Raw genomic sequence first — 24,688 nt, 5'->3', positions numbered from 1 at the left:
CAAGTAATTGCTCCTAATTAAGAGATTATCGTCCGGGTCCCACAAACGTTCTGCCCCCTCCGTATTGTTCCTCAGACCTGTCAGTAAGGATTTGGAATAGAAGGTAAACAGTATAAGAAAAATGTTAATCCCGCAGATTGCTGTAAAATTCATCCACCGTCACCTCTAATCCGGTCTGATCTCACAGAGATGGCAAATGCTGCAGGTAGCTGTCATTCTGCACCGATCGTACCGCGCTGCGGCTCAGGACGGCGACATATCAGAACAGATTACTCTTCCCACAAGGATGATTCCATATAAAGAATCACATGAGTAATGGCTTCCAGGGATAACACCGGCCGCTTCCTTCTGAATGTCCCATCATATCATAGATTCAGGCCTCGGTCACACGTCCATTATTTATCGTATATATTCTGTAATCAACGACGCTTTATAACTTCTGAGACTTTTAAACGTATAAAAAAAGCTGCATGGATAAAAGGACAAAAAGGGTCAAACTCACCTATTCAAGTGAATAAATAAATCTCTGCTCTGTCACTTTTCAATGACTTGATACTAGAAGAAAAACACCATCAGTACAATAATACTGCCCCTATGTACAAGAATATAGCTACTATAATACTGCCCCTATGTACAAGAATATAGCTACTATAATACTGCCCCTATGTACAAAAATATAACTACTATAATACTGCCCCTATATACAAGAATATAACTACTATAACACTGCCCCTATGTACAAGAATATAACTACTATAATACTGCCCCTATGTACAAGAATATAACTACTATAATACTGCTCCTATGTACAGGAATATAACTACTATAATACTGCTCCTATGTACAGGAATATAACTACTATAACACTGCCCCTATGTACAAGAATATAGCTACTATAATACTGCCCCTATGTACAAGAATATAACTACTATAATACTGCTCCTATGTACAAGAATATAACTACTATAATACTGCCCCTATGTACAAGAATATAGCTACTATAATACTGCCCCTATATACAGGAATATAACTACTATAATACTGCCCCCTATGTACAAGAATATAGCTACTATAATACTGCCCCTATGTACAAGAATGTAACTACTATAATACTGCCCCCTATGTACAAGAATATAACCACTATAATACTGCCCCTATGTACAAGAATGTAACTACTATAATACTGCCCCTATGTACAAGAATATAACTACTATAATACTGCTCCTATGTACAGGAATATAACTACTATAACACTGCCCCTATGTACAAGAATATAGCTACTATAATACTGCCCCTATGTACAAGAATATAACTACTATAATACTGCTCCTATGTACAAGAATATAACTACTATAATACTGCCCCTATGTACAAGAATATAGCTACTATAATACTGCCTCTATATACAGGAATATAACTACTATAATACTGCCCCTATGTCCAAGAATATAACTACTATAATACTGCCCGCTATGTACAAGAATACTACTATAATACTGCTCCCTATGTACAAGAATATAACTACTATAATACTGCCCTCTATGTACAAGAATATAACTGCTATAATACTGTCCCTATGTACAAGAATATAACTACTATAATACTGTCCCTATGTACAAGAATATAACTACTATAATACTGCCCCTATATACAAGAATATAACTACTATAATACTGCCCCTATGTACAAGAATATAACTACTATAATACTGTCCTCTATGTACAAGAATATAAATGCTATAATACTGTCCCTATATACAAGAATATAACTACTATAATACTGCCCCTATGTACAAGAATATAACTACTATAATACTGTCCCTATGTACAAGAATATAACTGCTATAATACTGTCCCTATGTACAAGAATATAACTACTATAATACTGCCCTCTATGTACAAGAATATAACTACTGTAATACTGCCCCTATGTACAAGAATATAACTACTATAATACTGTTCCTATGTACAAGAATATAACTACTTTAATACTGCTCCTATGTACAAGAATAAACCTACTATAATACTGCCCCCCTATATACAAGAATATAACTACTATAATACTGCCCCTATGTACAAGAATATAACTACTATAATACTGCCCCCTATATACAAGAATATAACTACTATAATACTGCCCCCTATATACAAGAATATAACTACTGTAATACTGCCCCTATGTACAAGAATATAACTACTTTAATACTGCTCCTATGTACAAGAATATACCTACTATAATACTGCCCCCTATATACAAGAATATAACTACTATAATACTGCCCCTATGTACAAGAATATAACTACTATAATACTGCCCCTATGTACAAGAATATAACTACTATAATACTGCTCCCTATGTACAAGAATATAACTACTATAATACTGCCCCCTATATACAAGAATATAACTACTATAATACTTCTCCTATGTAGAGGAATATAACTACTATAATACTGCCCCTATGTGGATGAATATAACTGCTATAATCCAGTCTCTGTAGATTGCAGAGCACAGTGAGGGTTGTTGCTCGGTCCTTACATGTTTGGGATGGAATATATCCTTCTGTAATGAAGCTGGACATTGTATACCCCTGGCTGTTGTTGGAATGTGGTGACTCTAGCACAATATCGGGTAGGACACCTCTGCCCGGTGCCAGTTTGCCACTTCTCCTTATCTTCTCTGCACTTTGCCCCCTTCTTTTAGGCCAAGTTACAAATTTTCGGTTGTGAGACGACGTGCCGGGTCTTGCAGAGTTTGCTGCGATCAGTCAGACAGCAGCAGTAATGATTTATGCCTCTTTGGATGGATTTGTGGCGCAGGTTGGCACTAGATTCTGGCACGGATTGATTTGGAAATTTACATTCATTGGACGGTTGATACAGAATATCTCGCGGAGCCGCCATTGTTCCCGCGAGGTCACTGCCAGTTTACTCTCACTGACTGATATGAGGCTTGGCGTGGGGTCGGATGGCGCTCCATGCCAACCTGTGCCAACTCCCAATCTAGAGTGATTTGATGCCTTTTCTCCAGTCTCTTCCTCTGCTGCAGACGGATTCTGATGGGTTCACAGTAATCAGAAGGCTATGTTATGGGGTCACTGTTGCATAATGCAAATGTTATGGCGTCACTGTTGCATAATGCGAATGCCAATATTATGGGCTCACTATTGCATAATGCCAATGTTATGGGGTCACTGTTGTAGTATGATGGGAATTATGCTCAGGGCACTGTTGACAGCTGACTGTTATGGGGTCACTTTTCCTGGATTGTCTCATTGTGGGGGTCCCCTAGCTTGGCCAAATATTTTGCATGATCTGGAGCTGAAGACCTTTCATGTCCCCGAATTATCTACCTGAACCCTGGAAGTAGGGAGGGGTGTATATCACTGGTGTATCCTGGCAGCCGCACAAAGCAGGGGCTACATTTGCCTCCAAAAGGAGGGGATTGTGCATTATACTGAGCTATAGGACTGTATAGGGCCATATACAGCTCTTCACAGGGCCCCCCCGTCTGTATAAGGCGGCACGGTGGCTCAGTGGTTAGCACTGCAGTCTTGTGGTGGCTCAGTGGTTAGCAGTACAGTCTTGCAGCGCTAGAGTCCTGGGTTCAAATCCCACCAAGGACAACATCTGCAAGGAGTTTGTATGTTCTCCCCGTATTTGCATGGGTTTCCTCCCACACTCCAAAGACATACAGACAGGGAATTTAGATTGTGAGCCCCAATGGGGACAGTGTTCCTGATGTATGTAAAGTGCCGTGGAATTAATAGCGCTATATAAATGAATACAATTATTATTAATTATTATCCACCAGCGCCTGGAAGGATCTACCTGCTGTGCGTCTCCTCTCCAGTGCTGGATACAGAAGACTCCAGGTCTACTCCTCTTCCTCACTTCTTCCATCTGCTCCTCTGCGGAGCGATGACTGACCTGAGGGTGAAACAGCTGCGTTTCCTAACCGCAAAATATGAAGCCATTTAATTTCTCTTCTCACGCGGTCACCTCAAGGCGCGAACACAAAGCTCCAGAGACAAATATTCTAATTGTGATACCGAGACAGATAAGACAAGACCCAGCTCAGAATTTCACTTCTGTAACAGGAGCAAGTGTCAGATTTATGCATGTCAGGAGTCACTTTCCCTCCTCAACCCGTGTCTCCATGTAACAAGATCATCTAATCTCCCCGGGCAAGAGCTGCAATCTTATACTGCAGTTTATTCCTTACAAAATGGGCAGTATTATAGTGGTTATAGTCTTGTACATAGGAGCAGTATTATAGTGGTTATATTCTTGTACATAGGGGGCAGTATTATAGTAGTTATATTCTTGTACATAGGGGCAGTATTATAGTAGTTATATTCTTGTACATAGGGGCAGTATTATAGTAGTTATATTCTTGTACATAGGTGCAGTATTATAGCAGTTATATTCTTGTATATAGGAGCAGTATTATAGTAGTTATATTCTTGTACATAAGGGCAGTATTATAGTAGCTATATTCTTGTACATAAGGGCAGTATTATAGTAGTTATATTCTTGTACATAAGGGCAATATTATAGTAGTTATATTCTTGTACATAGGTGCAGTATTATAGTAGTTATATTCTTGTACATAGGTGCAGTATTATAGCAGTTATATTCTTGTACATAGGGGCAGTATTATAGTAGTTATATTCTTGTACATAAGGGCAGTATTATAGTACTTATATTCTTGTACATAGGAGCAGTATTATAGTAGTTATATTCTTGTACATAGGGGCAGTATTATAGCAGTTATATTCTTGTACATAGGGGCAGTATTATAGTGGTTATATTCTTGTACATAGGGGGCAGTATTATAGTAGTTATATTCTTGTATATAGGGGCAGTATTATAGTAGTTATATTCTTGTACATAGGGGGCAGTATTATAGTAGTTATATTCTTGTACATAGGAGGTAGTATTATACTAGTTATATTCTTGTACATGGGGCAGTATTATAGTAGCTATATTCTTGTACATAGGGGTCAGTATTATAGTAGTTATATTCTTTTACATGGGGGCAGTATTATAGTAGTTACATTCTTGTACATAGGGCAGTATTAGATTAGCTATATACTTGTATATAGGGGAAGTATTATAGTAGTTATATTCTTGTATTCTTGTACATAGGGGCAGTATTATAGTATTTATATTCTTGTACGTAGGGGGCAGTATTATAGTAGCTATATCCTTGTACATAGGGGGCAGTATTATAGTAGATATATTCTTGTACATAGGGGCAGTATTATAGTAGCTATATTCTTGTACATAGGGGGCAGTATTATAGTAGCTATATCCTTGTACATAGGGGGCAGTATTATAGTAGATATATTCTTGTACATAGGGGCAGTATTATAGTAGTTATATTCTTGTACATAGGGGCAGTATTATAGCAGTTATATTTTTGTACATAGGAGCAGTATTATAGTAGCTATATTCTTGTACATAGGAGCAGTATTATAGTAGTTAGATTCTTGTACATAGGGGATAGTATTACACTAGTTATATTCTTCTACATAGGGCAGTATTATAGTGGTTCTATTCTTGTACATAGTGGCAGTATTATAGTAGTTTATATTCTTGTACATAGTGGCAGTATTATAGTAGTTATATTCTTGTACATAGGAGCAGTATTATAGTAGTTATATTCTTGTATATAGGAGCAGTATTATAGTAGTTCTATTCTTGACAGGGTGATATATCCCACACAGGAAATGGCATTTCAGGCAGTTGTCATTTATATTGTTAGCACTTTTACAAATATATTTACTTAGAATATTGTTGATGTGTTCATTATTGATATCACTGCTGTATATGAGTGTGTGTTTCTTTAGATACTTTATTTAGATTTGAAAACTTGCTTTGTAAGATGCTTTTTTTTTTTTTTTTTGCTAATAACGAGTATCATATCTACAAGATGTTTGTTTCTATTATTAATATTCTTGTAGAGGGAATATACTGTATATAGCGAGTGCTGCTTGCAGGAATTCATTGCCAAACCCCAGAGAATACAGACACTTGGCTCTGTTATATCGGGTTGGATTCACATTACCCATGTACGAGCTTCTTGGGATTGGTGATGATGATTTTGGCCTTTTGCACAGTTATATAAACATCCCCTATTACCAATGTATCGAAGCCTTCAATTATGATTGGCAATGCGGGCAAACTGACATTGTCTACAGTTACTGTGTGACCGCACGGAGTTAGATACAATCCAGCGTTTTACAAGTGGAGACTTTTGCACTAGTTTTGTTTTTGCATGAAAGTTTGAGTAATAATAATGAGCAGGGTAATGAATGTAGACAGAGGCGTTCCCAGGTCGGACCCCCTGCAGAAGCGATACCAGATCGGACCCCCTGCAGAAGCGATACCAGATCGGACCCCCTGCAGAAGCGATACCAGATCGGACCCCCTGCAGAAGCGATACCAGATCGGACCCCCTGCAGAAGCGATACCAGATCGGACCCCCTGGAGAGATCGCTCACCGTGGATGATGCTCGGTCTCTGCAGTGGTAATGGTGACCTCCCGGGAGCAGTGGGTTAATATGTGGTCAATGATTATTGATCTGTAACAAATCTTACAAGTAGCAGTTAATAATGACGTCCTATATACTTTGTAATACTCATTAACAAAACAATGTATCAAAGTGTAACCAATGTTGTAGTGTTAATGCAGAATTCCCACAATATTACGTTGTTAGTCTGATCAATGCAGTGGCCAGACATGTGCACATTCATTTCTATGAGAGTTACAATTGAATGTTATATCCATGTCTGTGCCATATACAGTCATGGCCGAAAGTGTTGCCACCCTTGAAATTGTCCCAGAAAAAGTATTTCTCCCAGAAAATCATTGCAATTCCACATGTTTTGTTATACCCATGTTTATATCCTTTGTATATTTTGGAACAGCACAAAACAAGAAAAAAAGGGCAAATTGGACATAATTTCACACATAACCCAAACCCAAATTTGTTGGCACCTTTACAAAATTGTGAGTAAACAACTTTGTTTCCAGCATGTGATGCTCATTCAAACTCATCTGTGTCAAGTAACAGGTGTGGGCAATATGGAAATCACTTCTAAAACCAGATAAAGAGGGGAGAAGTTGCCTCAATCTGTGCATTGTGTCTGTATGTGCGGCACTAAGCATGGAGAACAGAAAGAGGAGAAGAGAACGGTCTGAGGACTGTAGAACCAAAATTGTTGAAAAACATTTACAATATCAAGGTTACACAACTATCGCCAGAGATCTTGATGTTCCTTTGTCCATGATGTACAATATAATCAAGGGGTTTACAACCCATGGCGCTGCAGCTAATCTCCTTGTACTTGGATAGCAGAGAACAGTTGATGAAAGGTTGTAACGCAGGATAGTCCGGATGGTGGATAAGCCCTAATAAAGTTTCAAAGAAATTCAAGCCGTCCTGCAGCTCAAGAGCATCAGTGTCAGCGTGAACTATCCGTCCACATCTGAATGACATGAAACGCTATGGAGGAGACCCAGGAGGACCCCACTGCTGACACAGAGACAGACAAATGCTATGGAGGAGACCTAGGAGGATCTCACTGCTGACACAGAGAAGTAAAAAAGCCAGAATGTACATGAGGAACCAAAATCCTTCTGGGAAAGCATCTTGTGGACAAATGAGACCAAGATAGAGATTTTTGGTAAATCACATCATTCTACTATAATAATAATAATAATAATAATAATAATATTAGCAAAAACCTCCAATTAAAAATATAGTATAGATCTCCTGATTGCTATGTGCAGGGCATTGCATTTGAGATATCCATGGTTACAACCACAAGCATCTAACTGTCACTATATGAGTAGTCGTAACCATAGAGACCTAAGCTGCAATGCCCTGCACATGAGGTAACAGATATAGCTAATCAGGAGAACTATACTACATTTTCTAATTGGAGGTATTTACTAATATTATTATTATTACACTTACTGCATATTGGGATATCATCTTGGAGATGGGAATACCCCTTTAAGCAGTTTTACACCTCCAGCATTGGGGCTTTTATTCGCGTTTTCACTTTGGTGACAGGTCCCCTCGGGCGCGGACGTTTATTGCTCTCCGCACCGTGTTCAGCGCAGTTTTACAGTTTCCTTCTCGCACTTGTCTTGGCCGTTATGTGAGAGAAGGAGATAATCACGATGTGGTGAGACTCCGGGAGATTTATGGATCGTAGATTCTTGTCATAGAGGCAGAGATGTTAGCGATCATATATAGGATATAGGACGGACCGTCCTGCCGCCATGGCTTCTATATTCTACATTCAATAGTTCTGTTTTTATGGGATTCTTTCTTTTTGGACATTCTGTATTTTGGATACTTTTTTCCATGACGTTGATCTTTAAAAATTCCCCATCGTGGACAATTCCATACATTATATATTCCAGCGTCTTATACTCTTGATCCCTTCTCCATCGCTGCGCTAAGAACAGATAGGAATCCTCTAATTTGGAATCTGATCATCAGGGAAATCTGATCATTTTGGATGGGTTGTCATCATGTGGAGTTTTGCAACAGAGCGAACCAACTTTTGATTTATATACAGTATATAAAATCTTTCTTAAAGATACAATCTGATACTTTTGCTTTTTTTTTTTTTTAGTACTTGAGTTCTTCAGAATTTTTTTAACTTTTGTGAGTGGGTTTTCTACAGTTTTCTAGAAATCTGGGATAATCCGGAACACCTGATTATCTGGAGTCCGGTCCCCTGGTTATAGGATAGGCTGTAAAAGTCCGGATCCGCTCAGTTTGAACAGTCCCCGAGCACCGACCTTGGTCCTGGAATTCTCAGGGAACTCTGTGTTACGATTCAGGTAGCTAAAAAAAAATAAAGGAAAAATAAAGAAAAAAGGCCAAAGCAAGCGCGCTATATTACCAAGTCTCTCTCGCGGATGTTCACTGCGTCCAAGGTGCTCATACTACTTACAGGGCCGCTCATTATCCTTCATGCATAATCACGGCAGTCCTGGCATCTGTGATTGGTTGCAGTCAGATGCGACCCCAGCCTGTGTGACAGTGTGTCTGACTGCAACCAATCAGAGGTGCTGTGTGCTGATCTCTATTGGTGTAAAAATAAAAAAATAATACATTTGGGTTAGGGCCCCCAATATTATGAAATCCAGCTCAGATAAAGCCACAGCTACGGGCTACAGCCCCCAGGCGTGCACTTAACTTTCTTGTGTATGAAAATAAGAGGAACCGTATGTGACTTTTTTTTTTTTTTAAAAAAAGTATTTAAATCAATAATTTAAAAATTGGCATACGGTACCCCACAATTTTGATACCCAGTCATGATAAAGCCAATAGCTTGGGGGCTGGTATTCTCAGGCTGGGGGGACTTATGCTTATTGGGCTACCTGAGCCTAAAAATATCAGCCTGCAGCCGCCCAGGGTTGTCGCATCCATTAGATGAGACAATCCTGGAACTTTACCCGACTCTTCCCTATTGCCCTGGTGCGGTGGTAATTTTATTTAAACACAGTTGAACCTGCCGATCCTGGGTATGAGTCCACCTATCACTATGCCTGTCCCAAATTGTGCACTGTCCAATGCGGTTTTATGAGGCAGCATGTCAGTAATACATGAGCACTGCGTCCCGGAAGATCCAGTAACCAGCTTCATAACCGCTCTTGAATGACATACACCATGTCCCTTGCCTAGGAGACCGACCACTTCTAGGTCGCTGGTATTTTGGCAGTCAGTTGCAAACTATAGCATTCAAAATCCCTCCGTTCTTGAGTAAAGGGAGGTTTGTTATTAAGGGGTAAATTGTAAAGTTGGTTGTTTTTACAAGAACTGCAATTTTAACCATTAATAAACATGAGACCACCCCTTTAATATAATATACCATTTAAAGGGTATTGACATTTTATGCATTAATGACTTTTATAGGCTTGGAATACCCTTTAATTACATGTCTAGCTCCTGCTGTAACAAGGGTGATGGATGTGACATTGCCTGGACTCCGCGTCCTGCTGCTGAAATGTCTCTTGTCCACTTGACCCCAGGAGAGCAGTAATAATGCTGATTGTCATTGCCACTAAGTGCTGATGATAAGGAGCAGGATGACCTGATTCCCAGCAGCTATGCTGGACAGTGATGAGGGGGCAGATGACGCGGCACCTCTAACCCAGAGCTGCTCTATGTTATTGGAATATGGAGGAATTTCACCTGGGGGGCGGAATACCACGGAGATTATTCTTCTTACTCTCCCAGAGGTCGGAATGTGTCCATTAAGGTGCACAGGTGCTCGGCTGGGGTCGATGGGAGCTCGGCGTGCCGCTCCACTGTGTCACTTTCTAACATTTCACTAGTGTTTTTCCAGGACACTTCACTGTATCATGAAAACATCTGCAACTTTCTAATAAACTTTGTTTCAAGTCTTCATTTCCAAGATCTCTGCTTGCTGTCAGTGAACAGGAATCTCTTCTCTTGGGGTTTGTTACATTTGTATCTTCTCTACATGACCCTCTGTGACAGTCCCAGCACAAATGTCTCTCCAGTCTGCGCAGTTTGCTACTTTGTATCAGTGCAACTAGAAAGTATTGTTCTGACGTGTAGACCGGGGAGGACAGGACTGTTTACACTGTTGTGAGACGTTTTGGGGATTAGTTAATTATTAGGAATTAGTAAATAGGAATGTTCTTGTTCATTCGGGCTGTTTTGGGATGTTGGTCCAATGTCAGACGAACTAAGCCGTAGAATAAAGTCTCCTTCAGGATTACATATATCTCCTTACCTGAAATGGCAAACTTTTAAGTCGGAGGCTCTTAGTGTTCGTTAAATATAATACTACACTGATGTAAGAAATGCTCAAAGTTCAGCAAAAGAAAAAATATAGACACGTCCAACATGAAGGAGAAAAGCAAAAACGTGAAACACACAATACAGAACGGTTACAAAACTGTAGAAAACAGAGAAAAATGTTACAGTAAGGAAATAGAAAGTATTGCTTGAGAGATGGGGGGGTGCACAGGGGCCCAAGAGGTGAGGGGGCCACATCCATCTCCAAAGCAGCATCTGTACGGACACATAAAGGGGTAAATTATGACAAGGGGCACATATGCGGATCTTGATCTGTCTGTATCCACCCTCCTTTTTCAGAGATTTACAGAGAAAACCCTCTGAGCTCTGAGCCTGCAGCTTCACAAGCTATGAACACCCACTGAGCTCTGATCCTGCAGCTCCACAAGCCATGAACACCCACTGAGCTCTGATCCTGCAGCTCCACAAGCCATGAACACCCACTGAGGTCTGAACATGCAGCTCCACAAGCCATGAACACCCGCTGAGGTCTGATCCTGCAGCTCTACAAGCCATGAACACCCACCGAGCTCTGAACCTGCAGCTCTACAAGCCATGAACACCCACTGAGCTCTGATCCTGCAGCTCCACAAGCCATGAACACCCACTGAGCTCTGAACCTGCAGCTCCACAAGCCATGAACACCCACTGAGCTCTGATCCTGCAGCTCCACAAGCCATGAACACCCACTGAGCTCTGAACCTGCAGCTCCACAAGCCATGAACACCCGCTGAGGTCTGATCCTGCAGCTCCACAAGCCATGAACACCCACTGAGCTCTGATCCTGCAGCTCCACAAGCCATGAACACCCACTGAGCTCTGAACCTGCAGCTCCACAAGCCATGAACACCCACTGAGCTTTGATCCTGCAGCTCTACAAGCCATGAACACCCACTGAGCTCTGATCCTGCAGCTCCACAAGCCATGAACACCCACTGAGCTCTGATCCTGCAGCTCCACAAGCCATGAACACCCACTGAGCTTTGATCCTTCAGTTCTACAAGCCATGAACACCCACTAAGCTCTGAACCTGCAGCTCCACAAGCCATGAACACCCACTGAGCTCTGCTCTGATCCTGCAGCTTTCCGAGCCATGAACATCCACGGAGCTCTGAACCTGCAGCTTCACGAGCTATGAACACCCACTGAGCTCTGATCCTGCAGCTCCACAAGCCATGAACACCCACTGAGCTCTGATCCTGCAGCTCCACAAGCCATGAATACCCACTGAGCTCTGATCCTGCAGCTCCACAAGCCATGAACACCCACTGAGCTCTGATCCTGCAGCTCCACAAGCAATGAACACCAACTGAGCTCTGAACCTGCAGCTCCACAAGCCATGAACACCCACTGAGTTTTGATCCTGCAGCTCCACAAGCCATGAACACCCACTGATCTCTGATCCTGCAGCTCTACAAGCCATGAACACCCACTGATCTCTGATCCTGCAGCTCCACAAGCCATGAACACCCACTGATCTCTGATCCTGCAGCTCTACAAGCCATGAACACCCACTGAGCTCTGAACTTGCAGCTCCACAAGTAACAAGAAGGTCAATAAACAGCTTAGTCCAACAGTGAACCCTCCAGGTGTTGGGATACCCTCCCATCTGAGAATATTTCCTCCTTTGCACATATTTCTTAGGTAACTTTCTAATGTATTGTTACAAATCCTCACAAGGTGTCTGACTTCTAAGGCTTTGTGCACACGTTCATTATCTTCAGCAGAAACAAACTGCTGCAAATACTCGCATGTTGGCAGGAAAAACGATGTGTAAAATACTGATTTTTAAAAAAAGTTTATGCATATTTTCCCATTCATTTCACGGGTTGAAAAACCATTGCAAAAACCCTAAAAGAATTGACATGCTGCAGAAATGAAACTGCTTCAAATCTGCAAGAAAGAATGAAGCCGCGCGTGCATGAGATTTCACAAATAGAATTTGCGTTGCTGGTTAAGTAAACCTGCTTTTTGCTTGCAGAATAAAAACGCAAGGTGTGAACACACCCGAACAGTAGACGGAAAAACTTGTTTACATCCTTTTATAGTGGAAATGTTTCCTACACGTCTCTCTCCTGTTTACAGCCTGGACCCTGGTCGTTGTAATGCTCCGATACATTGCATCCTGCTGCGCGAGGAAAGTTTGTGTTTTGCTTCGATTATAAACAATACTGTGTCAATTCACTGACTGCCAGCAGAGGTCTTACAAGTGGAGGGAGCCTATGAGAACCTTGCAGAGCTTTTTATTATCCGGTTATCTTTGACACGGTCTGCTGCGAGCGCCACCTTGTGGCTGGGGCCGTCATGTCACTTCCCACACAATGAACGGTGGAATTTCTTGTTCTATAATTAGACTATTTTGTTTTATGGAAGAAGCGCTTCCAACCTAATCCCAGGCTCCGTCATTGGGCTCTTAGGTAATTTCCACCCTATGCGGTGGACCATGGGGTGCGGTGGGTGAAGGCCTTCCTGGCATCATATTGGGTGGAGGGAGGGGCTGTTGTATATGTTGCATTGGTGGTTCGGCTTCTTCAGGCGTAGATCCCCCATCTGAAGCTGTCAGTGGAGCCATTGCTGATCAGTTAACCATCTCTTAACAGTCCCAGTCCTAGTGTGGCCCCCTTTACCCCAAAAACCAAATATTTCCTGTCCGCCTGGCAGTGGCGGGGTTAACAGACAGGAAGCCAGCTGCATGTACAGTTTTTATTTTATAACATGTGGAAGAGAAGTGGAGAAGGAATTGCTGGCGAGGCCCCTCCTGCTCCACCTCTCCCAGCTGTGCTCCCTCCCACCTGGCCGCAGACCCCCCCACTGCCCCCAGCCCCAGCCATCCTGCTGCGCTCTTCTGGATGTGTGTTTTAATGTTATTTCCCCCCTCCTGGATTCCATGCCCTTTAAGGCTGCACAGATCAGTAAAGCAGCCAGGAGTTGCTGTTGGGTGTGTATGTGTTTTGCTTGGAGAGAACAGCTCAGAAAAAAAAAAAAAACAAGATTGAGGCAAATGGATGGACTGGAATAAGAGCCCCCTCCCCTCCCTACATTGCATTTCAGCTTTTTCATCCAGTCTTTGCCTCAGCCCCACGCGGCTCGCACACAGGGACAGAGCTTGCGCTGCTTACACTTCTGCTCCCACATTTTTTTTTTTTTACTGGGAATTTTCTCTGCTTTTTTTTTTTTCGCTTTTTTACAACATTGTTCCAGTTTGTTGCAGACATTGACACTTTTCTCATTTCTTGATACATTCTATTATTTTTCTTGGCATCGCTCTGCCCTCCTTTCTCCTTACTTCACCTTTGTGTCCAGGTGAGAAGAAAGGAAGGAGGAAGCCAGATACATTTTTTTTCTCCCTTTTTTTATTGATTCCCAGTTAAACTTTGGATTTGTACAAGAAAATTAAATATCAAGGAGCGGCGGAGGCACCTGGGGGAGCCGAGACACCGGGATCTTATTGCAGCTGTGTAAGGTGAGACAAGGGACAAGTGTGCAGCTTTGTGCATCCAATGATGGGGATGACATTCATGGCACGGAGAGGAGCGAGACTGGGAATTCTGGCCAATCGATTATATGGCAACCTAATATGGGGAATATATCATCCCAAAGACCTAAGTATATTATATTTAATAAATTAATGTATAGATGTAGCAGAGCCGTGTTAGTAATCTGGTACCGTGAGCCATTATATCACCACTTTTCATTTACAGTTTTCATTACTTTGCAGGTAAATGTCACATTGCACCAAAAAATGGCAAACTCAGCTCTGCTACATCTGCACAGTTTAGAATTTTCGATTCATTGTTGACAGCTTTATAGAGACCATGACAGGTGGCGGGATGCTGGGATTCCTGATGCTTTGATACAAGTGAAGATGAAATGTGACATATTTGGCCACATAAATTTTGTAAGGATTGAACCAATTCTTCCCCATCTAAGATATAAATCTATTTCTTATGATGGAATGATCTCTCCAATATCTGAATGACTCTCCCACACCTGCGCGGTGGGATCCACGGCTGATAGTGGGATATGTGGACTCAGAGTCTAAACTGACGATACAAATAAACAGCTGAGAATAATGAGCAATCAGCCCGACCTTACAGATGAAGAAATTGCTCAGATTTGGCCATTTACACCCAAATATATTTTGTTAGAATAGAAGCCGTACTGAAAATTAAATTCCTCTGTTCTCTGTGAAGAATATTGCCTGATTGTGAATACATCAGATTTAATGAAACAGATTTCAATCAGATCAATTTGCCATTTACAGACCAATTTAGATTGCTATAAGTCTGATTGAACAGGAATTGGTCAGATATCTGCCCATGTAGCAGTATGCATTGTTTGTGATCTGGATATACTCCTTGTAGAGTAGAGTGATACATTTTGATTGTGCAGCGTTTTGCCCCCGTATATCCAGTAGCTGATGCCTTTCTATTCCACTGAGATATATATTCCTCTGATAATGATTGATTCATTGATGACCGATGTCCAGTATTTTGGACAATTAAGAATTGTCAGTGTAAGCAATCGAGATGACTGTGTGCTGCCTGCTCCAGAGGATGATAGATGATGCTGTGGTTACTGGTTGACAGGACACACTGGGACTTGTAGTTCCCCAGACTCTTTACATTGCCATGTTGGTTTCTATTGCATTTTTCTTCAGATATTCTAACTTGCAATGAGACTCATCTTTATATCAAAGAGTAAAAAATACCAAACTATAACTTATTTTATTAAAGTAGGAGCAGCTCAAATTCAAGATATTGTAACCTATGTATAACCTTATGTCACATACACCTATCACCTGCGGGGAGTCTATCATGTAACAGATACATCCTCTCCAGGGTTTATGATTTACAGGTAAGGTGACGTGATTGGCTCCAGGTTTCTTGCTCTGTTTCTCAGGTCAGGTGTAGCAGAGCTGAATTAGGGAGATGAAGACGCAGAAGCCCAAGTCAGATGGAGCAGTGACATTGGTCTACAGCACTAGCTGAGCTGGTCATATGAAGCAGTGACACTGATATGCAGCACTAGCTGAGCTGGTCAGGTGGAGCAGTGACACTGGTCTGCAGCACTAGCTGAGCTGGTCAGGTGAAGCAGTGATACTGGTCTGCAGCACTAGCTGAGCTGGTCAGGTGGAGCAGTGACACTGGTCTGCAGCACTAGCTGCGCTGGTCAGGTGGAGCAATGACATTGGTCTGCAGCTCTAGGTGAGCTGGTCAGGTGGAGCAGTGACACTGGTCTGCAGCACTAGCTGAGCTGTTCAGGTGGAGCAGTGACACTGGTCTACAGCACTAGCTGAGCTGGTCAGATGGTACAGTGACACTGGTCTACAGCACTAGCTGAGCTGGTCAGATGGTACAGTGACATTGGTCTACAGCACCAGCTGAGCTGGTCATATGGAGCAGTGACACTGGTCTCCAGCACTAGCTGAGCTGGTCAGATGGAGCAGTAACACTCGTCTGCAGCACTAGCTAAGGTGGTCTGGTGGAGCAGTGACATTGGTCTGCAGCACTAGCTGAGGTGGTCAGGTGGAGCAGTGACATTGGTCTACAGCACTAGCTGAGCTGGTCAGATGGTACAGTGACACTGGCCAGCAGCACTAACTGAGCTGGTCAATTGGAGCAGTGACAATGCTCTACAGCAATAGCTGAGCTGGCCAGGTGGAGCAGTGACATTGGTCTGCAGCACAAGCTGAGCTGTTCATGTGGAGCAGTGACACTGGTCTACAGCACTAGCTGAGCTGGTCAGATGGAGCAGTGGCAATGCTCTACAGCACTAGCTGAGCTGGTCAGATGGTACAGTGACACTGGTCTGCATCAGTAGCTGAGCTGGTTAGATGGTACAGTGACACTGGTCTGCATCAGTAGCTGAGCTGGTCAGATGGAGCAGTGACACTAGTTTACAGCACTAGCTGAGCTGGTCAGATGGAGCAGTGACACTGGTCTGCAGCACTAGCTGAGCTGGTCAGATGGAGCAGTGACATTGGTCTGAAGTAGTAGCTGAGCTGGTCAGATGGAGCAGTGACATTGGTCTCCAGCACTAGCTGAGCTGGTCAGGTGGAGTAGTGACACTGGTCTGCAGCACTAGCTGAGCTGTTCAGGTGGAGCAGTGGCACTGGTCTGCAGCACTAGCTGAGCTGGTCAGGTGCAGCAGTGACACTGGTCTGCAGCACTAGCTGAGCTGGTCAGGTGGAGCAGTGACATTGGTCTCCAGCACTAGCTGAGCTGGTCAGGTGGAGCAGTGACATTGGTCTCCAGAACTAGCTGAGCTGGTCAGATGGAGCAATGACACTGGTCTGCAGCACTAGCTGAGCTGGTCAGGTGGAGCAATGACACTGGTCTGCAGCACTAGCTGAGCTGGTCAGGTGGAGCAGTGACATTGATCTGCAGCACTAGCTGAGCTGGTCAGGTGGAGCAGTGACACTGGTCTGCAGCACTAGCTGAGCTGGTCAGGTGGAGCAGTGACATTGGTCTCCAGCACTAGCTGAGCTGGTCAGATGGTACAGTGACACTGGTCTACAGCACTAGCTGAGCTGGTCAGATGGTACAGTGACATTGGTCTACAGCACTAGCTGAGCTGGTCATATGGAGCAGTGACACTGGTCTGCAGCACTAGCTGAGCTGGTCAGATGGAGCAGTAACACTGGTCTGCAGCACTACCTAAGGTGGTCAGGTGGAGCAGTGACATTGGTCTACAGCACTAGCTGAGCTGGTCAGATGGTACAGTGACACTGGCCAGCAGCACTAACTGAGCTGGTCAATTGGAGCAGTGACAATGCTCTACAGCACTAGCTGAGCTGGCCAGGTGGAGCAGTGACATTGGTCTGCAGCACTAGCTGAGCTGTTCATGTGGAGCAGTGACACTGGTCTACAGCACTAGCTGAGCTGGTCAGATGGAGCAGTGGCAATGCTCTACAGCACTAGCTGAGCTGGTCAGATGGTACAGTGACACTGGTCTGCATCAGTAGCTGAGCTGGTTAGATGGTACAGTGACACTGGTCTGCATCAGTAGCTGAGCTGGTCAGATGGAGCAGTGACACTAGTTTACAGCACTAGCTGAGCTGGTCAGATGGAGCAGTGGCAATGCTCTACAGCACTAGCTGAGCTGGTCAGATGGTACAGTGACACTGGTCTGCATCAGTAGCTGAGCTGGTTAGATGGTACAGTGACACTGGTCTGCATCAGTAGCTGAGCTGGTCAGATGGAGCAGTGACACTAGTTTACAGCACTAGCTGAGCTGGTCAGATGGAGCAGTGACACTGGTCTGCAGCACTAGCTGAGCTGGTCAGATGGAGCAGTGACATTGGTCTGAAGTAGTAGCTGAGCTGGTCAGATGGAGCAGTGACATTGGTCTCCAGCACTAGCTGAGCTGGTCAGGAGGAGGAGTGACATTGGTCTCCAGCACTAGCTGAGCTGGTCAGGTGGAGATGTGACATTAGTCTGCAGTAATAGCTGAGCTGGTCAGGTGGAACAGTGACATTGGTCTCAACCATTAGCTGAGCTGGTCAGGTGGAGCAGTGACACTGGTCTGCAGCACTAGCTGAGCTGGTCAGGTGGAGCAGTGACACTGGTCTGCAGCACTAGCTGAGCTGGTCAGGTGGAGCAGTGACATTGATCTGCAGCACTAGCTGAGCTGGTCAGGTGGAGCAGTGACACTGGTCTGCAGCACTAGCTGAGCTGGTCAGGTGGAGCAGTGACACTGGTCTGCAGCACTAGCTGAGCTGGTCAGGTGGAGCAGTGACATTGATCTGCAGCACTAGCTGAGCTGGTCAGGTGGAGCAGTGACACTGGTCTGCAGCACTAGCTGAGCTGGTCAGGTGGAGCAGTGACATTGGTCTCCAGCACTAGCTGAGTTGGTCAGGAGGAGGAGTGACATTGGTCTCCAGCACTACCTGAGCTGGTCAGGTGGAGCAGTGACATTGGTCTCCAGCACTAGCTGAGCTGGTCAGGTGGAGCAGTGACATTGGTCTCCAGCACTAGCTGAGCTGGTCAGGTGGAGCAGTGGCACTGGTCTGCAGCACTAGCTGAGCTGGTCAGGTGGAGCAGTGGCACTGGTCTGCAGCACTAGCTGAGCTGGTCAGGTGGAGCAGTGGCACTGGTCTGCAGCACTAGCTGAGCTGGTCAGGTGGAGCAGTGGCACTGGTCTGCAGCACTAGCTGAGCTGGTCAGGTGGAGCAGTGGCACTGGTCTGCAGCACTAGCTGACCTGGTCAGGTGGAGCAGTGGCACTGGTCTGCAGCACTAGCTGACCTGGTCAGGTGGAGCAGTGGCACTGGTCTGCAGCACTAGCTGAGCTGGTCAGGTCATGTTGCAGAAGACAGATTTTTGCTGCCTGTCAGATATAAGAAAAATTAATTTATCAGTTCTGCAAAACTGAGTCTGACAGATGATCCAGCATCAGGCGCAATTCATAGTGATATGATCATGTTTTACTTTTTTTTTTTCGCTTAAAAATATAATGACATAACCCTAGAATTAGACTGCGGTCCCCGCTCCGCTGCATGTGCATGGTCTAGGCTGGACTCTAGGGAATGTGGTCACTGCTTGTTCTTCACTCATACATAAATCCTGACACAATGTTATATTGTTAGACACCAACATTGCAACAATGTATCAATACAAAACCATCATGAGGTCCAGAGAGAATCACACAAGAAATGACTGCACAATGCACGGGCACCATAGCATCTGCTGGACACACTCTGACCGACTCCTGACTTCTTTGTTTACAAACTAAGCACCATGTGACACCTGTCAGTAACATGTCAGTAACCACAGGACAGTGTCTCACTCTTCCCTTATCAGTCACATGTCAGTAACTCACCAATAATACAAAGCTATAGATAGGAAGACAATATCTGCACAATGTGATATAGAGTTTAATATAAATGATTGGATGTATTTGGAGACAAAATATTATCACAATGCCTGAATTTATTCATATCCACAATGATCCTGACTCAATAAAATGTTCTCTATGACAATATATAATTAGATATCAATGATTAATTATTCTGTTAGGATTGTTAGGGTGCAAGATCGTTATGTCATAACTCGGTAGTATATCACCAGCCAAATCAGCAACTATTTAAAGGGGCGCTACAGTCTGACTCATCTACATTCTGTGGTTCTCTAGCTGTTATAAAAGTGAAAACCTAAAATGTCTGTCTGGAATTTATAGATACTCTTAGGTTTATAACCATACTGATAGTTAATATAAAAACTGATCCTCAGTATTTCAGAGCTGCACTCACTATTCTGCTAGTGGAGTCCCAGTATACATACATCATATTACTGATCCTGAGTTACCGCCTGTATTATACTCCAGAGCTGCACTCACTATTTTGCTGGTGCAGTTACTGTGTACATACATCACATTACTGATCCTGAGTTACCTCCTGTATTATACTCCAGAGCTGCACTCACTATTCTGCTGGTGCAGTCACTGTGTACATGCATTATATTACTGATCCTGAGTTACCTCCTCTATTATACTCCAGAGCTGCACTCACTATTCTGCTGGCGCAGTCACTGTGTACATACATTACATTACTGATCCTGAGTTTACCTCCTGTATTATACTCCAGAGCTGCACTCACTATTCTGCTGGTGCAGTCACTGTGTACACACATTACATTACTGATCCTGAGTTACCTCCTGTATTATACCCCAGAGCTGCACTCACTATTCTGCTGGTGCAGTCACTGTGTACATACATTACATTACTGATCCTGAGTTTACCTCCTGTATTATACTCCAGAGCTGCACTCGCTGTTCTGCTAGTGCAGTCACTCTGTACATACATTACATTACTGATCCTGAGTTACCTCCTGTATTATACTCCAGAGCTGCACTCACTATTCTGCTGGTGCAGTCACTGTGAACTAACATTACATTACATAAAAGTCACTGTTAGAACCATTTTACTCCAGAAAAAAAAGGTGCAAATATAATGAGGAATCAGGGCCAAAGGGAATTAGAAAGTAGCAGAACTTTTTATTTGTTTCCGATTTGTATATAATGGTTTGATAACTGCGGATACAGTAAATATTTTCTCATTTATCGCTGTGAATGATCCCTATGGCTGCAGCAGTCTGATATTGTACTTGTGTGGGGACCTGAGCTATACCTGGGTTATCTCGCCATCAGAGTCTTAGTCCCAACCTGCTTTTCCGTAAAAACATTTTGGAATTTCTAAACATCTGGGATAGAATCAGCTCTGACTTGTAGGAGTCGTCGTGCGAGGAGCCGCGTCCATGAGCCCCGAACCTCCCCGATTATGATTATAGGAAGCGACTGTTATTATTACACGTGGGGAAATTACCGAAAACATGAACAGAAAAGAAATGCAAAACTCTGAGCAAAAAGAAGGAGTCCATCATCCAGTGCAGAGGCTTCTGAGGAATAGCTGATACTGGGAACATGATATCTGCCACTAGAAAGCTGGGTGGCGAGCAATATGGCCGTCATTAGGTAAGGTTGCCACTGAGTAAGAAAATGTTCTAGTTATGCACTGATACTCAATATCTAACTAGTGACAATTCAGGCGTTATAGAAAATTGAGTGACATAATATGGCTGACTTCAAAGAAGAATCCTGAATGGGAATTATCATTGTTATTCAATAATAGAATTACCTTTTTCAAAATATAACTAGATTTTCCATTCAGGACTCCTGGAAAGCTGGGTAACAATAAAGTGAGCATAGTGGTTATGACCCAAGTTTCCCATAATCAGATATGAGCAATAAACTTCTGAAGATACAATGTTCTCTTTAAAAGAATACTTTGTTCGGACTATTATTGGCCCCTCAGGGGCGGGGCATAGCACAGGTATCAAAAGAGCACCAATGGGAGAATCTCTGCTTTATGCCCTGCCCCTGAGGACTTACACTGACTAGATAGACTCAGTAAAGTCTGTTACATAGTTGTACCAGAGGGAGTTTTTTGACTGTAAATTCAGGCAAACCCTGGGAGAACATACAACATTTTTGCAGATGGTGTCCTTGATGGGATTTGACCCCAGCGCTGCAGGATTGCAGTGCTAACCACTGAGCCTCGATACAGTGCTAACCACTGAGCAGATCCAAAATCTGTGAATCCTGCAAATAGCTCCTTATATCTCAGCTTCTTTGGCCTTTGAGCGTGTAATATGGAAGGAGGCAGATTTGGGGGGGGGGTTTGTTGCCTCCCCCTGGTTGTAAAGATTCCTCACCCACCACTTGATCTTTCTGGCCTTGTCATGAACGAGAAGTATAATGCGCTTATTCCCGGGTCCGTACACCTTATTAAACTTCTCGGCGGTGGGATTAATCGCCGACTCCGCAGCCGGTAATGTAACCCCTTGTGTTCCCTTTATTGTAGATAAAGGAGCCTTTGTCAGGACCCTTCTAAGTGACAGTTGCCAAATATAGTCCTAGCGGCGAAGCCGAGCGCCTAGAAAAACAAACGCTTCTTCTCGCCGGAGTCCGCTGGGGGTGGTTGTGCCAGACGACCCTTCGTGGAATTCATTCCCGTCAGCGTATGTATGGATTCTTTATTTGCCTGATAAAACATGAAATGCGAATGAGCGGCGTGACTGCGCTTATCTGCGCTCGCTGCTTGTACCTACAACCAGGCCTGGCGCGATATGCCCTATCTCCGCACAGGCCGACCCTTTGTGTCTGGGCCGACCCGCCACGTGATGACTGATACCTGGAGAGAACGGCTGGGAGGTTAAAATAGTTCTTGGCACCGGTTTATGCTCAGATGTAGCAGAGCTGAATTTTTGACACTTGGTGAAGTCGAGTCCAGTCTAATAGATATTGGAGAGTTAAAGGGGTTTTCCATAATTTTCTCACAGTGCCACCCCTGACCTCAGGTTGTGCATGGTATTGCAGCTCATCACAGTCAGTTATAAAATATTTGCACGGTGAAAAGTTGCAGAAACATTTTGCAACTTTTGGCATTTGTACGCCCATCCAAAAAATAGGCAGATATTGGGTGGGGCAAGATGTGATTAAGTGCAACCAACAAAGTCGTCATATTTACACCACAAAAGTTATTAAACATGGCTGAGCTGTCGGCTGACCCCTGACTGCGGCCGTCTCTGGAGATGGTGGCCCCAAAATAATAAGGATATTAATGAACGTGGCGCATCTTACTGACGGGAAGACTTGGCGAACTGGGGCAGCGCAGATTAAACGTTTCCGAACTTTTAATTTCCCGGCCACAGATCCGGTTTCCATTCCCACCGCCCCTCGGTGTCTCTGCCTCGGACATTGTCACTTTGGTAAATCATTGACAGAACCTTTAAGTGACAAAACATCCATAGTTTCTATTATGTCACCTTGGAAACGCTGACACCTCGTTATCATCATGGCTGATGGGTTTATAGCTCTGCAAACACTTCTTACCGGTGACCCTGACCCCGCGGCGGGATCTGCCCTGGACGGGTACAATTTAATTCAGTTTTGATACAGAAAGTGGCAGCAGATAAAGATATAAATGGTGCCCAGGTGCTCATCCGGATATAATGTACAACGGCGGCTCCAATCTGATATTCATACAGTTACATCTGATTCCGGGAAAGCTGGGTGCCAATCAATATGGCCACTAGGGCACAAAAAGAGTTTTTTGATCGGATTTGTCACCCAGCTTTCTCTGTGTCCTGCATGGCAAACCTCTCAGAAAACTTCCAGGATCCCATAAAGATGTCAAATAAACTGAATCTCTTACTAAAGTCTGTAAATTCTGTTATTTCCAAGATCTCTGCTTGATGACAGTGAATTGAACTGAAAACCTGAACAGACTTTACAGCTGAAGGTTTGCTACAATGTTTTCCAGGCTAGACAATCATCTAGGAGCTAAATACATCAGCAGCTCAACTCTCTCCTGATTGTTTGCTACGATAGATCAGTGCCGATTGGATCAGTGCCGATTGGATCAGTGCCGATTTGGATGAGTGCCGACTGGATGAGTGCCGACTGGATGAGTGCCGACTGGATGAGTGCCGACTGGATGAGTGCCGATTGTGTCTGTGCCGATTGTGTCTGTGCCGATTGTGTCTGTGCCGATTGTGTCTGTGCCGATTGTGTCTGTGCCGATTGTGTCTGTGCCGATTGTGTCTGTGCTGATTTGATCAGTGCCGATGGATCAGTGCCATGGTAGAATGTTTCTATCTGGCGTTCAGACTGCTGAGCTCACAGAGGATTGTCTGCACTGGATACAACTGTAACAAATCGTCAGCTGTGGAAAGTCTCAGTTCTGTGCAGGATTTTAGCTGATAGATGTATTCCGGGATGTTCCCATTCACTGAGCGCAAGCAGTGATATTGAATATCTATTCTAAAATATTGGAAAAGTTGCCACTCTGTTTTTTCCTTTTTCTCATAATAATAAGATTTTTGATCCATTCTTAGATTTTGTTAATGGTTCTATAAAAATGCAATGAATTATTGGCCTAATCCAGTGGAGTCGTCCGCGGTATCATATCCCCGTCCTCACAAAGAGCCCCATTCACTGAAGTCGAGCAGCCGCGTTTCACGTCTGGCAGGAAGAATTAATAAGTTTGGGCTCCACACAATGATAATTTCTGTGTTTTCGTGCCCCTTTGGAATATGGCACAGAATTGATGGTAGGGTTGGTAGAGCATTTTACCTGAGGGGTGGCCCTCTGGCCGATTAAGTCAATCCTCTCCTGGCATTTCGCCACCTTCATAAAATATTCCCTGAATGGTTTAAAATGTTCTGAAATTTAGGTGCCTCTTCATTTCTTCAGGATCGCCTAACTTCTCTGCCTCATGACTTCTTACCAGGGGTCAATGAGTTCCTAAAGATTATTCATACTGGCGGCATT

The 24,688-nt window shown here is 43.6% G+C and overlaps 1 protein-coding gene across 13 annotated transcripts in view; it reads left to right on the top strand.

The window, feature by feature from the left end:
* Nucleotides 1-24,688, top strand: part of TNS1 (tensin 1) — a 483,060-nt gene that overhangs the window by 227,160 nt on the left and 231,212 nt on the right. Inside the window, exon 1 of one of the 13 annotated variants that reach the window (XM_075317059.1) lies at nt 14,277-14,320. The exons of the other annotated variants lie outside the window; for them this stretch is intronic. The gene's annotated coding sequence lies outside the window, so the exon portion shown is untranslated. Of the gene's footprint in view, nt 1-14,276; nt 14,321-24,688 lie in introns of those variants that run through there. 13 annotated transcript variants of the gene reach the window in all.

Source organism: Anomaloglossus baeobatrachus, chromosome 7, assembly GCF_048569485.1.
Source record: "Anomaloglossus baeobatrachus isolate aAnoBae1 chromosome 7, aAnoBae1.hap1, whole genome shotgun sequence".
In the NCBI taxonomy this organism is placed as follows: Eukaryota; Metazoa; Chordata; class Amphibia; order Anura; family Aromobatidae; genus Anomaloglossus; species Anomaloglossus baeobatrachus.
Note: the sequence above shows the minus strand (reverse complement) of the source record. Positions and strands in the feature narration are given on the sequence as shown.